Source organism: Periplaneta americana, chromosome 16 (genome assembly GCF_040183065.1).
Source record: "Periplaneta americana isolate PAMFEO1 chromosome 16, P.americana_PAMFEO1_priV1, whole genome shotgun sequence".
NCBI lineage: Eukaryota > Metazoa > Arthropoda > Insecta > Blattodea > Blattidae > Periplaneta > Periplaneta americana.
The window spans coordinates 35,604,471-35,619,681 of NC_091132.1; the positions used below are offsets into that span (position 1 = coordinate 35,604,471).

A 15,211-nucleotide genomic window follows, 5' to 3' on the forward strand; every position below is an offset into this window, starting at 1 on the left:
CATTGACTGTTGGATAAATTACTTATACAATAGGTAAGTTTTACGGGAATTTTACTGGAAGCAAGTAAAGAGATAGGTTTGGAAGTAAATCCCGAAAAGACAAAGTATATGATTATGTCTCATGACCAGAATATTGTACGAAATGGAAATATAAAAATTGGAAATGTATCTTTTGAAGAGGTGGAGAAGTTCAAATATCTGGGAGCAACAGTAACAAATATAAATGATACTCAGGAGGAAATTAAACACAGAATAAATATGGGAAATGCTTGTTATTATTCGGTTGAGAAACTTTTATCATCCAGTCTGCTGTCGAAAAATCTGAAAATTAGAATTTATAAAACAGTTATATTACCGGTTGTTCTGTATGGTTGTGAAACTTGGACTCTCACTTTGAGAGAGGAACAGAGACTACAGGTGTTTGAGAATAAGATTCTTAGGAAAATATTTGGGGCTAAGAGGGATGAAGTTACAGGAGAATGGAGAAAGTTACACAACACAGAACTGCACGCATTGTATTCTTCACCTGACATAATTAGGAACATTAATATCACGTATGGGCGAATCCAGAAATGCATTTAGAGTGTTAGTTGGGAGGCCTGAGGGAAAAAAGACCTTTAGGGAGGCAGAGACGTAGATGGGAAGATAATATTAAAATGGATTTGAGGGAAGTGGGGTATGATGATAGAGACTGGATTAATTTTGCTCAGGATAGGGACCAATGGCGGGCTTATGTGAGGGCGGCAATGAACCTCCAGGTTCCTTAAAAGCCAGTAAGTATAGGTAAGTTTTGATTTACGCAAAGTGGTAATCAATTTCCTTAAATTGTAATACACATAATAATAATAATAATAATAATAATAATAATAATAATAATAATAATACTGGTCTTATGGCAAGATGTTCCTTTCATAATACTGCAATATAAAGAGTATTTCTTGGAAATAACTAATCTGTGATGCAGTTACACCAATACCTATAAAAGTAGCCAGAATATTTGTATTGGTATTGGTATTTCTACACGTACACCAAGTCGTACAGCAGCAACAACCTACGAATCTCCTCCCTGGGTAACTACAACCCTGCTTTAGATAAGCACAAACGACCTAAGAGTGTACTCCACCCTCTAGCTTGGAACGACAAGGTACAAGACGAATACCAACTTGACCACTAAACAACCACTTGACTCTACAGACAGACATAAATCTATTAATGCACTAATAATGTTATTTCTCTGTTTTAGGGTCATCATGTTATTGGCTGCATAGATGCTTTGTAGTCTTTGTAAATAATTGTTATTTATTTTTAATGTTTCAGTACTTTAAATGATGATTAAAAGACAACCTCCCACCTCAACATATTCAGACCCCATTGTAGCCAATTGGCTTGTCGTCAGCACGACACCTCATCCTGCTCAAGGTTTTCCCGTGGTTTCCCTTGAGTAATAAGACAAATGTCGGGATGAGCCCTAAAAGAAATGGGCCACGGACCACTTCCCTTCCCCCACTCTTTCTCTTCTACTATCACAAAGAACTTGCTAATTTCTTAGATAACAACCCTGTACTATAATAGGGGAAAATAATTATTATACTGTTAAGTTCACAGGGCTAACGGCTTCGTAGTTCTAATGAAGTGCACTGGTAGCAATTTAAAACATGGGGGCATGAGATAGTTACTCTGCCTGCCATAAAAATTCACTTCAATGAAATCCCCAAGGTAAAAAAAAAATATACGAGGTCTGTCTAAAAAGTATCCGACCTTTAGCCAGAAAAAATATTTCAAATACCTGACGGGGTTGGGACCCTAATCCCCTTCAAAGTAGGCCCCTTGTGCTTGCACACACTTAGCCCACCGATCCTTCCACTGCCGGAAACACCTCTGGAAGTCTTCTTTTGGAATGGTGTTCAGCTCCGTCGTCGCATTCCGCATTATCTCTTCTCTACTCTCAAAATGGGATCCTTTCAGTGGTGTCTTCAATTTTGGAAACAACCAGAAGTCGCAAGGAGCCAGGTCTGGAGAGTAGGGAGGTTGGTGAACGGTTGTAATTCCATGTTTGGCCAAGAAAGTGTGTATCAATTGGGATGAATGTGCGGGGGCGTTGTCGTGATGCAAGTGCCAGTTGTTCGCCGTCCACATGTCTGGTCTTTTGCGCCGAACTGCATCACGGAGTCGCCGGAGAACATCGTGATAGTACTCCTTTGTCACCATTTGTCCTTCCGGTGCGTATTCGTGATGCACAATTCCACGGACATCAAAGAAAACAGTCAGCATCACCTTGATTTTGCTTCGCACCTGCCGCGCTTTCTTCGGCCTTGGAGACTCGGGATGCTTCCATTGCGACGACTGTCTTTTTGTTCCTGGGTCGTACCCGTACACCCATGACTCATCTCCAGTTATCACGGTGTTCAGAAACCCAGGATCAGTGTTGGCGGTGTCCAGAAGGTCCTGTGCAACGTCACGACGGAGGTCCTTTTGTTCCGGGGACAACAACTTGGGCAAGAATTTCGCAGCCACTCGGTTCATGTTCAAATCATCACGCAAAATTGCATGTGCAGAATCTTTACTCACTCCAACCTCTTCGGCAATCTCCCGCACGGTCAAACGATGATCTGCCATCACCAAATTTCGCACCCTCTCAACAACAGCTGCACTCTGAGCAGTTTGGGGCCTGCCACAACGCTGCTCACTCTCCGCTGATGTGCGGCCATCTTTGAATCGGTTGAACCACTCCTTAATTTGTGTTACACCCATCGCATCTTCCCCAAACACCTGCTGAATCTTACGAATTGTTTGACTTTGAGAATCACCAAGCTTTTGACAAAATTTGATGCAGTATCTTTGCTCAATTCGTTCAGTCATCTTGCGAGAAAACTAAATCCGACAAACACCTAGAACAGCACCTTACTTGGCGACCACCAGCCAGTGACTGGCACAGCGAATGCGGTGAAAAAATTCAAGCATGCGCATTACAGTTCCTCCTTCCACCATGCACAGTGGCACCGCCTTAGAATCACAACTTTACGCGGGAAAAATTAAGGTCGGATACTTTTTAGACAGGCCTCGTATATATATATTTGTATTTATAAACTCTTACACAAACTTACAGTAATGTTTCGAGGATCTGTGTGACATTGATTTGGTGTCTTTTCAGTATTGGTAGCCTGGTGGAAAGAGAGGGATTATCCAACTGAAATTTGACAAAATTTTGTATGATTGGGAGACAGGTAGAATGAGTACAATAAGTAGGCTATGTCCTCGTAAATATACTGCTATTTATTATACAATTATTATTGATATTGAAGTTTTAAGGAACAGAAAATTAAATAATAATTTAGCAAAAAAAAGAGAGAAGAAAGACACTCTTTCAGCTTTCCCAATAACGGGACTGCCTCATTGGACAAAGCATAACACACAGTGAAAATAAAAACAGACCACAAAAGAGAAATGTGGGGAACGAACAAGAAAGGGAAATTAAGTACAAGGAAGGATAAGAGCATACATATAACAGGTCTAAACATAATAAACAAATGGATTAATAGTTCGCAGTTATGGCTCTGCAGATAGTGTCTGCGGCTCAATTCCCGATGTGGACAACAGATATATCTTCATGCCATGGGACTGGATGTCTGTTTCTTGTCTTGCTATTTTGTGTGATGTCTTCATGGTAGTCCTGGATTGTGCTGACTGCAAGTTCAGGAGGGCCTGCAATTAGGGAGAGTTATTATTATTATTATTATTACTACTACTACTGCCACTACTACAGTACTTAACAGTTTCCATCTTACTTCTGTGGAGTAAAGTATTTACAGTGAATTAGGTATAGAGTTATGGCTCTGCAGGTAGTGTCTGTGGCTTAATTCCCGGTGTGGACAAGAGATGTATCTTCATTCCATGGGACTGGATGTCTGTTTCTTGTCTTGCTATTTTGTGTGACGTCTTCATGGTAGTCCTGGATTGTGCTGACTGCAAGTTCTGGAGGGCCTGCAATTAGGAGAGTTATTATTATTATTATTATTATTATTATTATTATTACTACCACTACTACAGTACTTAACAGTTTCCATTTTACTTCACAGAATGTTGTTGACTGTATTAAACTCAATATTTAATTGCGTATCTCCTTGCTTATGAAAATAAAGTTTACTGTCAAAGAATACAAAAAGATATTTGAGAATGCTATCTCTTCTGTTGATTTGGTTTGAATTGTAGTGAAGTTGAAGAGAGTAGATATGTTGTTGTGTTGTTGTTGTTGTTATCTAATGCCGGGCTTTGGCAACGAAGCCATTAGCGTTCTTGCTCTCCAATATTTCTCTGTGGTGGATCCATCAGGTAGAACTTCACAGGTTATGAGATGATCTTCAGTCATTTCTTCTTCTTTGTTGCATAGAGGGCAATTTGGATTTGTGTAAATTCCTATTTTATTCAAGTGTTTGGCCAAATAATCGTGTTCTGTAAGCAGTCTGAATTTTGCTACTGCAGATTTACGTGGGATTTCTGGAATAATTTCTGGGTTTTTTATTAAAATGCTCCATTTTTTATCTTTGGCTTTGGTACATAGTGCTTGGTTTTGCTTGATTTTATATTTATTTTTAATTAGTCTTTTGATGGATGTAAAAGGTAGGCTTGTATTTGTATTCTGAATTAAATTGGATCCTTTTTTGGCAAGAAAGTCAGCAGTTTCATTTCCAGCAATATGAGAGTAGATATGTTAGTGTAGGTTATAATATTATTTTTGGAAATACAGTAGAACTTGGTTATAACGACATCCAAGGGACCTTGAAAATTATGTTGTTATAAACGAGTGTCGTAGTAACCGAGATTCATATTATCAGTGTAGTGGAGTGGAGAATGAAAAATAATAAACATAATTAGGCTTATTTTAGATTTATGTATTCACTTTTAAGCATACCATGAACACAATAAAATACATGTACAATTATAAATACAGTATTCTGTGTTGAAACAGTTTGTTCATTACTCACGAAACTTATTTACTTAGGAGTGAAGTAATCAGTCATTTTACTCTGTTGTCTCCTACTTGCCCAATATACACTTTCTAAATTAAATTCTATGTTCATTATTTCAGTTGCAATTTCACTGCTCTCTCTCTAGCTTCATACTCCCTCCTCTAGCTTCATAGAAATGTTCACAATTCTAATGGCTTCTAAAGTGTCACTCACTTCTTTCAGTGGCCAAACTGCGTACACATGCAGGTACCATTAATACCGCATGAATTCGGGCAGGTTACAATAGGATGGGGAATCTGCCTGGTCTATGATAGAAGGGAACAGTAAAGGATTTGCCAGATTTCAGCAAAATATTTCTTAAAATACTTTGGTTCTTAGAAAATTGTATTACAAACTGAGGTTGAAAATGGCGTTATATGCGAGGTAGACGCATATACGTTTGTCGTATTAAGCAAGGTAGAAAAGCGTATGCCTTATGGGGAATTAGTTGGGACCACAGAATATTTGACGTTATAGGCGAGGTGTCGCATAAAACGAGGTCACTATAACCAAGTTCTACTGTATATCTATTTTCTTATTCCGTTCTCATCAGACCAACTTACGATAGTGAGTCTATTTCAAGTCAAAGAAATTGACAGTCAGCAGTATTTTTTATTGTGTGAAAATTTTTTTAGATTGTTGGTAAATAATAAACATTCAGAACCAACAGTTTGACAGATTTTGTCTATGAACAGAGGTCCTAAAGTTGAGTCTTGTTGCAATGAACAGTATAAATTGAATTAGGCAAAGGTTTTAAACATTCGTATACACAACTATCACAAAGACAGTTTTCATCCATGATATGGTACTTTATAATATTAATTATGTTTTGTTTATAGTAATGTATTAATTTTGTATCATACAAGTTGTAAACATTATGAGAATGTTCACTAATTGACGCCAATGTCCAAGTCACTGGTTGATAATAAAATACACAATTTGATCAGTTTTGAACAGTGTTCATTAAAGTTCATAAAATGCAATAAAATTTAAAAAACAATAAAACAGTTGTATGAACACATGTTCTTGTTGAGCTTCTCAAGCACACGTGTTCATACAACACTGTTTATTTATTTATTTTTGCATTTCATCATTGGTTGATACTTATCTTGGTAATACAGCCTAATATTGAACCATGAACTACATAAAGGTCATAACTAGAGCCCGGAATTTTAGGTGCTAAAAGTTAATATTGTTCCTCGGTATAGTTTATAAAATAGAAGCCATGCCTCCACTTCTTTGACACGTCATTCTTGTCATTCAGTATTTTCCTTTTGGCACCGTTAAAGGTCTCTAATCCTCTGAACTACCACTTAGAAATTAGCACAAGGTTTACAAGATTCATTACCCAGTCCTTGCGACTCTGTTGTCTATTATTACATATCAGACTCCTGTGAACTAGGCTTAAAACCCTCCTCATGGACACCACATCTATTCATCTACACTCTGTGTCATTCTTAACTTTTAGCACCTAAAATTCCGGGCTCTAGTCATGACATCCGTTTCAGTCAAGTGTGGACGTCAACAATGGATAGGCCTATGACTGACTTGCTAATAACATATTAGTGATGGGATATTTCATGTCAGTAACGTTATACCTAGGCCTACATGATTATACATATTATTGACAGTACCGGTAATAATTTGTATATTAATTTTGGTTTCCAAGTTCGAATTAACATACATGTCAAAATTTCGGACTGTATTGGTTCAATAGGACGCACAGTGGTCTAAAATCCACATTTAGGAGGACAAAGGTAGCAAAATGACATGTAAAAAAAATGAAATAAAATCCTTAATTATAATAATAATAATAATAATAATAATAATAATTATTATTATTATTAACGCCATTATTACTTCTATTTCCTTACCTTTTACGCTGGGCTGCATTACTTGGCACAGGAAATCGGATTAGCCATGTCTTCCCATCACTGCCAGATTTCTGGCAGTACACTGCAGCACATTTACGGTGTAAAAGGTCTGCCAACTGCCTTTCAATTAACTGAAACAAACAAGCAGTAGACTAGTATAACTTAATGCATTAATGATACATTTCATAAAACAATAATTACAGGAAATTGGCTAAACTAGCGCTTATACACTTGCATATACGAATCTCTAACAGGTTAGGTCTGGTTAGTTGAGGCTATCGTTATGTATTGTATATAGATCAACTCACAAAAAAATTCCGAAATTCCTAATTAATTCAATGTTTTTCACTTCCAAAATCATCAGAACTACCTGTACGCTAGCTACCTCGTGCGCGCTTCCGAACAGGGGCAGCGGTATTTCCTCTAAGGTTAGAGCCAAGTTTAGGTGTGTGTGTGTGTGTGTGTGTGTGTGTGTATTAATCGAAAATTAGGGTCTAGAAAATATTGACATTTTTTTCGATTAATACACACACACCTAAACTGGGCTCTAACCTTAAATGCCGCTGCCCCTGTTCGAAGCCCGTTACCTCTGGTAACACGAAACTGTTTTTATTTTTTTACCAAATTATTTAAGTAACGGTACTACTGCAAACAGTAAATTCAAATTTTCTAAATATCTGGTTTCCGGGAATGATATATTCATTCAATTCAGATTCTGTCCCAAGAATTTTAAGACGTCTGCACAACCTAACCCAACTGTATAAAAAAAAATTAGATATTCCTTCAAACTCAGGGTGTGTATTAATTCGATTAGCTTACCTCTCAGGCTCTTCGTGATACTGTATTTAGGCCTACAGAATTTTGCAATTCGGCACACGTCAATCAGTTGTGTTGGTTCGACAACGTGGCCTAGGCGAACTGAATTAAACAGTAGGCCTACATGGAGGCTACGATCACGTAATATCTGAAAAAGTACATCACATTTTTTAAAACAATTAAAGGATTTCAGTATATCACATGTTTAAGATATGATAAACATTTAAAAACTACAGATAGGTAATTCTAGTAAACTCAGACGTAATTCTTTCTTACCTTTGCCGTTGCGAATTACAACTTCTTGCACAAACCACTACTAAAAACTTTGGTCACTGAGCAAAATCCACGAGTGAAACTCGGGTCCATGTAGAAATTTTGTGAACGATTTTATACTAAATTTCTATCTGCTTTAAACTCACTCGATCTGTACAAAAGTTATTCAAAATGTCGACATTTTTTTTCAGATCCGCGCGCAACAGAGCTGCCAACATTCACACATTGATCAAACTGAAAAAATATGGCTATATTAGAAATAGAAATATGGAATTTATCGCTGCTTTGTCTTCGACTAAAGATGAAAATCGGCGGAAGTCGCTCAACGCTCGTTTCACCCCCAAAAAAATAGCAATAACATTATCTGTGTTATAAAACTGACACTTCGGAACCAAAGAGTGTATTATTATACATTACAAACTCTTTCGTCGAAACATAGCTAGCGCTGTCCCGATCACTGTGGCAAACTCAGGAATGTCTATGAGCATCCAACATCTATCATTTAAGTTAAACCCCCCCCCCCCTGGTTTATACAATGTAAGTAACATAAACAACAGTAAAGACAATAATAATAATAATAATAATAATAATAATAATAATAATAATGCCATAAGCAGTGATGTCTCGGTAGGCCTCTCAAATCCGTGGATAGCTAGAGGCGATTATTAGAATGACCCATACATTTTATACATAATAATAATAATAATAATAATAATAATAATAATAATAATAATAATAATAATAATAATAACTAGCCGTACCCGTGCGCTCCGCTGCACCCGTTAGAAATAAATATAAAGTAATTACATAATTAAAATAGGACATTTGATCCAGGGAACATTCGTGTTTGATAGAAGGATAAATCGTTTAATATGTTACTTAATTTAAATTGTATTTTAATAATTAAAATGCGATCATTTCGGTCCAGAGAGCACTCATTTGGTGCAATGACAATTCCTTTAACATGTTTCTTAATTGTTATTACATGCAACCATAGTTTAATGAATATTGACATCGTTTAGATTTAATATCTATACTTTATTTTACTTGCTATATGTTTCCATTGAAATATGGTAATAACTTAATTTTAACCCTTCTTTTCTACGTATTCAGCAAATGGCGTTTGGCCCACCATGGTTCTGAACCCTTCAAATAACTTAAATTATATTATATAATATTACATATTATATTATATTATATTATATTATATTATATTATATTATATTATATTATATTATATTATATTATATTATATTATATCAGAAGTTACTGTAATAACATTATAGCATTACGTCCATCTAGAGAAACTACTTTCCAATGGTGAAATAATAATTAATTATACAAATCGGTTAATTTAGCTTCCGATATTACTTCATACAAACACAGAAACATTCTCTGTAGGCTATCTTTCACAGGTTTCGATTGTTGCTGTCCAAGGCCCCTTATAGACGAAGTCATTTGTTTTTTATTTCATTATACGGCCTTAGATGGCACTTATTTTAATTTTAAAACTCATTTATCTCATTAAATATCAGTCGTATCAAAATTTTTTATGGAATAAAACTTATAGCAAATTAATTTTAAAGAAACTTTTGTTATGTAACATTTTTCACAAAAATCAATAATAAGCGAGATAATTAGATTTATTTAATTCAGGCCTCCTTATAACCCCCCTTTTGAATAAAGTATTTTGAATGCCATATAGCCTAAAATCTAAGTTGCAACGAACTTAATTTATATTCCAATTTTCATCGAAATCCGTTCAGCCATTATCGCGTGAAAAGGTAACAAACATACAGACAGACATACAAACAAAAATTTCAAAAATGCGATTTTCGGTTTCAGGATGGTTAATTATATATGTTAGGACCAATTATTTTTGTAAAATCGAAAATTACCAGAAAAATTTCGGCTACAGATTTATTATTAGTATAGATTAGTATAGATTTGGATGCGAGTAATATATATATTTTTCATTTGTAACTATTTCTGAAGGATGGTTCAAATAATCTTAGCCACAATCCTGAATATTATTGGCAACATAATAGAGGAGTAGATCGGTTGCTAAAGACGTAAAGAGTAAAATGAAAATGTTGCGTCGGTTTCACGGTATCTCATTTTTATTGCAACCGAAGTACAAAATCTATACTAATAATAAATCTGTAGCCGAAATTTTTCTGGTAATTTTCGATTTTCCAAAAATAATTGGTCCTAACATATATAATTAACCACCATGAAACCGAAAATCGCTTTTCTGAAATTTTTGTTTGTATGTCTGTCTGTCTATCTGTCTGTATGTTTGTTACCTTTTCACGCGATAATGGCTGAACGGATTTCGATGAAAATTGGAATATAAATTAAGTTCGTTGTAACTTAGATTTTAGGCTATATGGCATTCAAAATACATTATTTAAAAGGGGGGTTATAAGGGGGCCTGAATTAAATAAATCGAAATATCTCGCTTATTATTGATTTTTGTGAAAAATATTACATGACAAAAGTTTCTTTAAAAATAATTTGCGATATGTTTTATTCCTCGAAAAATTTTGATAGGACTGATATTTAATGAGATAAATGAGTTTTAAAATTAAAACAACTGCCATCTAAGGCCGTGTAATGAATTAACAAATGACTTCGTCTATAAGGGGCCTTGGACAGCAACAATCGAAAGCTATGAAAGATAGCCTACAGAGAATGTTTCTGTGTTTGTATGAAGTAATATCGGAAGCTAAATTAACCGATTTGTATAATTAATTATTATTTACCATTGGAAGGTGTAGTTTCTCTAGATGGACATAATGCTATAACGTTATTACAGTAACTTCTGAAATAATATAATATAATATAATATAATATAATATAATATAATATAATATAATATAATATAATATAATATAATATAATATAATATAATTTAACTTATTTGAAGGGTTCAGAACCATAGTGGGCCAAGCGCCATTTACTGAATACGTAGAAAACAAGGGTTAAAATTAAGTTATTACCATAATTCAATGGAAACCTATAACAAGTAAAATAAAATATACACATTAAATCTAAATGATGTCAATCTTCATTAAACTATGGTTGCATGTAATAAAAATTAATAAACATGTTAAAGGAATTGTCATTGCGCCAAATGAGTGTCTCTGGACCAAAATGATCGCATTTTAATTATTTGGATGCAACTTAAATTATGTAACATATTAAACGATTTATCCTTCTATCAAACACGAATGTTCCCTGGATCAAATGTCCTATTTTAATTATGTAATTACTTTATATTTATTTCTAACGGGTGCAGCGGAGCGCACGGGTACGGCTAGTTCACAATAAAAATTAACGCAAGTTACACCCATAAATGAGGTGTTTTCTTCTCCGTCCGCTCCAAAGTCTTATTAACAGATACAATTGATTGTTGTCATTTTCCACCTCCCTACGCGCTACGACAACCACAGATTCTGAATTCGGCCACGCTTCGAAGCGTACCGAGCAAATACCAATATCTCTGAGCGATCTGCCATCATTTGACACACACTTCCTTACGAAAGCGACGCCATTGAAAAGAATGGCACAAGCCTGTAATGGAAGCAAAATTCCGTAGCTCTGATAGGATTAGGTTCAGATAAAGGGTAGGTAGGTTAGTTAGTGGATAGATATGAGGTGGATTCCCTCTCCATGGACTGTAACCTTGACGTGGTGAGAGGGCTTGCGTGCCTCTTTTAACGAAGAGGCCAGACTAATGGCAGTCCGATAAAAATATTGAAGTTCAGAACTTAAAAGTAGCAACAACATTAAACATCCCTATACGCTAATTTGAATAAGAACTCAACTAAAATGAATTCCAAGGGCCAAAAAATGTGACACAATTACAACATGAGAATACTGCTGAGGACGATATGTGTGAAATATATAAATTATCCCTGAAATGCAGTAAAATAAATAAGCTTGCCTCTTGATGTATTGTATCTATGTACGCAAACTTCATTTAGAAATCTTTACAATCATCATAAATACAGTATCTCCTGGAATTTAAACGTTCCGAGGGCTATATTTAGTCTTGAAACATTAAAATATTAGTCGGTTTTGTAAGACATACACGAAATTTAGAGTTTAAATGGAATTTATTATATTTACGAATGTAAAAATAATATTTCTGATTCATTTGCGAAACTTTAAGATCATTTCCATAGAAACATGTGTATTATTACGAATACATTCTTGCTTTCGCTGTTTACGTCATTGACTATAATTTAGTGCAGTTATGAAGGAAATTATAAAGAAAACTAGCCGTACCCGTGCGATCCGCTGCACCCGTTAGAAATAAATATAAATTAATTATATAATTAAAATAGGACATTTGATCCAGGGAATATTCGTGTTTGATAGAGAGATAAATCGTTTATTATGTTACTTAATTTAAATTGTATTAAAAAATTAAAATGCGATCATTTTGATCCAGAGACCACTCATTTGGTCATAAAAATTAGTTTAGGAAATACAGGAAACGAATATACAGAATAGCCTATCAAGTTTTCTGTGCATAAGAATCTATTTTAATCTTATCTGTCCTCGATTCACTCAGAAGTTACTGTGATAACATTATAGCATTATGTCCATCTAGAGAAACTACACTTTCCAATGGTGAATTAATAATTAATTATACAAATCGGTTAATTTAGCTTCCGATAAGTTATTACTTCATAGAAACGCAGAAACATTATCTGTAGGCTATCTTCCATAGCTTTCGATTGTTGCTGTCCAAAGCCCCTTATAGACGAAGTCATTTGTTTTTTAATTCATTACACGGCCTTAGATGGCAGTTATTTTAATTTTAAAACTCATTTATCTCATTAAATATCAGTCCTATCAAAATTTTTCTAGGAATAAAACTTATCGCAAATTATTTTTAAAGAAACTTTTGTTATGTAACATTTTTCACAAAAATCAATAATAAGCGAGATATTTCGATTTATTTAATTCAGGCCCCCTTATAACCCCCCTTTTAAATAATGTATTTTGAATGCCATATAGCCTAAAATCTAAGTTACAACGAACTTAATTTATATTCCAATTTTCATCGAAATCCGTTCAGCCATTATCGCGTGAAAAGGTAACAAACATACAGACAGACAGACAGACATACAAACAAAAATTTCAAAAAAGCGATTTTTGGTTTCAGGGTGGTTAATTATATATGTTAGGACCAATTATTTTTGGAAAATCGAAAATTACCAGAAAAATTTCGGCTACAGATTTATATTAATAATAATATTAATTAATAATAATAATAATAATAATAATAATAATAATAATAATAATAATAATAATAATAATAATGTCATAAGCAGTGATGTCGCGTTAGGCCTCTCAAATCCGTGGATAGCTGGAGGCGATTATTAGAATGACCCATACATTTTATAAATAATAATAATAATAATAATAATAATAATAATAATAATAATAACATGCTATACTCAGAAGGGTCTATACATTAGGGTTCATAGCGGCGGTCATCAGCACAGTGCACTCTCGGGATAGCGTACCTTACCCGCGGATAAGACATTGCCCCATCGTGCATCAGTGGCTGCTGCCAGCCGGGTATGCTTTCTACCTCTCCCTTATACACGAGGGTGCATATTTCGATGCGCTGCTTACCCGTTACTCATTTCAGCGAGTGATGACCACTGCACTAATTCATTGTTTGACGCAAAAATGAACAGATAGATGTAGGTCTAGTTTAAGATATAACTACCCCGGTATATAACGTCAATGAGTTTATAAGCCCCTTCAGACGAGGCCACTTTTGCTGAAGCGCTGCAGCTTGTGAATAATGAATATAAATGGGGGGGGGGGGGAGGGTCTTCAAATACAGCCACAGAAATGTGCCGCTGCAGAAGCTCTGAGTGGCGGCCACTAAAAGTGGGGCTTCTCGTCGCGATACCAAAAATAAAATTGTAGGTTTCACACGGCTCCACAGCGACGCCACTATTTTAGTGGCGCGTTCGTGGCTCTGCTAACGGACGACTGTGGGCCACCAATTCCTTACACCGCTAGGACCGTATACAGTCTATTGTGCCACAGTTTTTTTTTTTTTTCATTGGCAATTCCTGCTAGAAGCTCTTGAAATGATTTCTTAAGGGGAGAGGATGATATTTTTTTTAACTTTTTTCCTATTTGGTGTAAAATATTAGTTTTTTGTATGTAGAGTGCTCATAGCTGTAGCAACTCAACCAAATATAAATATTTCGAAAAAAAAATATTTGGGGGCCAAATTTGAAAAAAAATCTACCCAATGCAGGATTGTACTAAAACCGATATATCTAAAAACGAGAGATAGATTCAAACAGTTTTATTGCAATGTATTTGCAAAACCATGTTCTACAATCTGTCTGTAACAGAATTTTGAAATTAGTCCCTACGTTTGTAAAATAAACAATTAAAATTCAATAACAATTTTCTGATTTCCTTTCTTGCAAACAAACGGACGTATTTTTAAAATGATATCAATTAACGAAATTCTGTTACAGAGAAAAGTTTCCTAATAGTCTAAATAATGTGTGTTCTAAATTTCATCCATGTATATTTAATAGTTAAGAAATTATATCCATTTTTGTCTGACAATATAGCAAAAAAATGAAGTTACTCGAAACCGATAAAAGGGGGCGTGTGATTTAAAAATCCATAGCGCAGGAAGTTTAAAAATAACGTCTCAACATCCGATAAGGGCACAAATACCCACAAAATGTTATGCAATGCGTTCTACACATATCAAAGAGTATTTTAAAGAAAAATTTTTTTTTTGAAACTTTAATTTACCGGAAACAACAATAAAAGTGGGCGAGTGATTTAAAAACCCATAACGCAGAAAGTTTAAAAATGGCGACTCAACATCCGATAAGGGCACAAATACCCACAAAATGTTATGCTATGCATTCCACCCTAGATCATATATGTAACAGATAAATCCTCGCTACGTTAAAATCGGCAGAACTTTGAAGAGAACAACCGCCAGGATCGCCACCCGTCCGCCGTAAACGAACACGAGATGGTAGCACAGTCGCTAATGCAATTCAAATGGGCATTATGACGTGACTCCTTATGTAACAACTAGATGGCAGCGCAGTAAACCTGACAAAAGTTGTTAACCTCAAAGCCTATAATCCCTACATATCTGTTAGGGTACGTACACGTTGGAGCGACGATAAACGATAAAAGAAGCAGCGATGCTATATGAGAGAGAAT

The 15,211-nt window shown here is 35.0% G+C and overlaps 1 long non-coding RNA gene across 3 annotated transcripts; it reads right to left on the reverse strand.

The window, feature by feature from the left end:
* Positions 1–3,252: 3,252 nt before the first annotated feature.
* On the reverse strand, positions 3,253–8,481 carry LOC138691220 (uncharacterized). Of its 3 annotated transcripts, none has more exons than XR_011329768.1 (5): positions 7,973–8,481; positions 7,700–7,844; positions 6,881–7,011; positions 3,808–3,981; positions 3,253–3,702 (listed from the first exon to the last, which is right to left on the reverse strand). It is a non-coding gene; the product is annotated as an uncharacterized lncRNA (long non-coding RNA). The 3 variants fall into 3 exon arrangements; XR_011329770.1 differs by having other exon boundaries at positions 3,786–3,981; XR_011329769.1 differs by having other exon boundaries at positions 3,772–3,981.
* Positions 8,482–15,211: the final 6,730 nt, after the last annotated feature.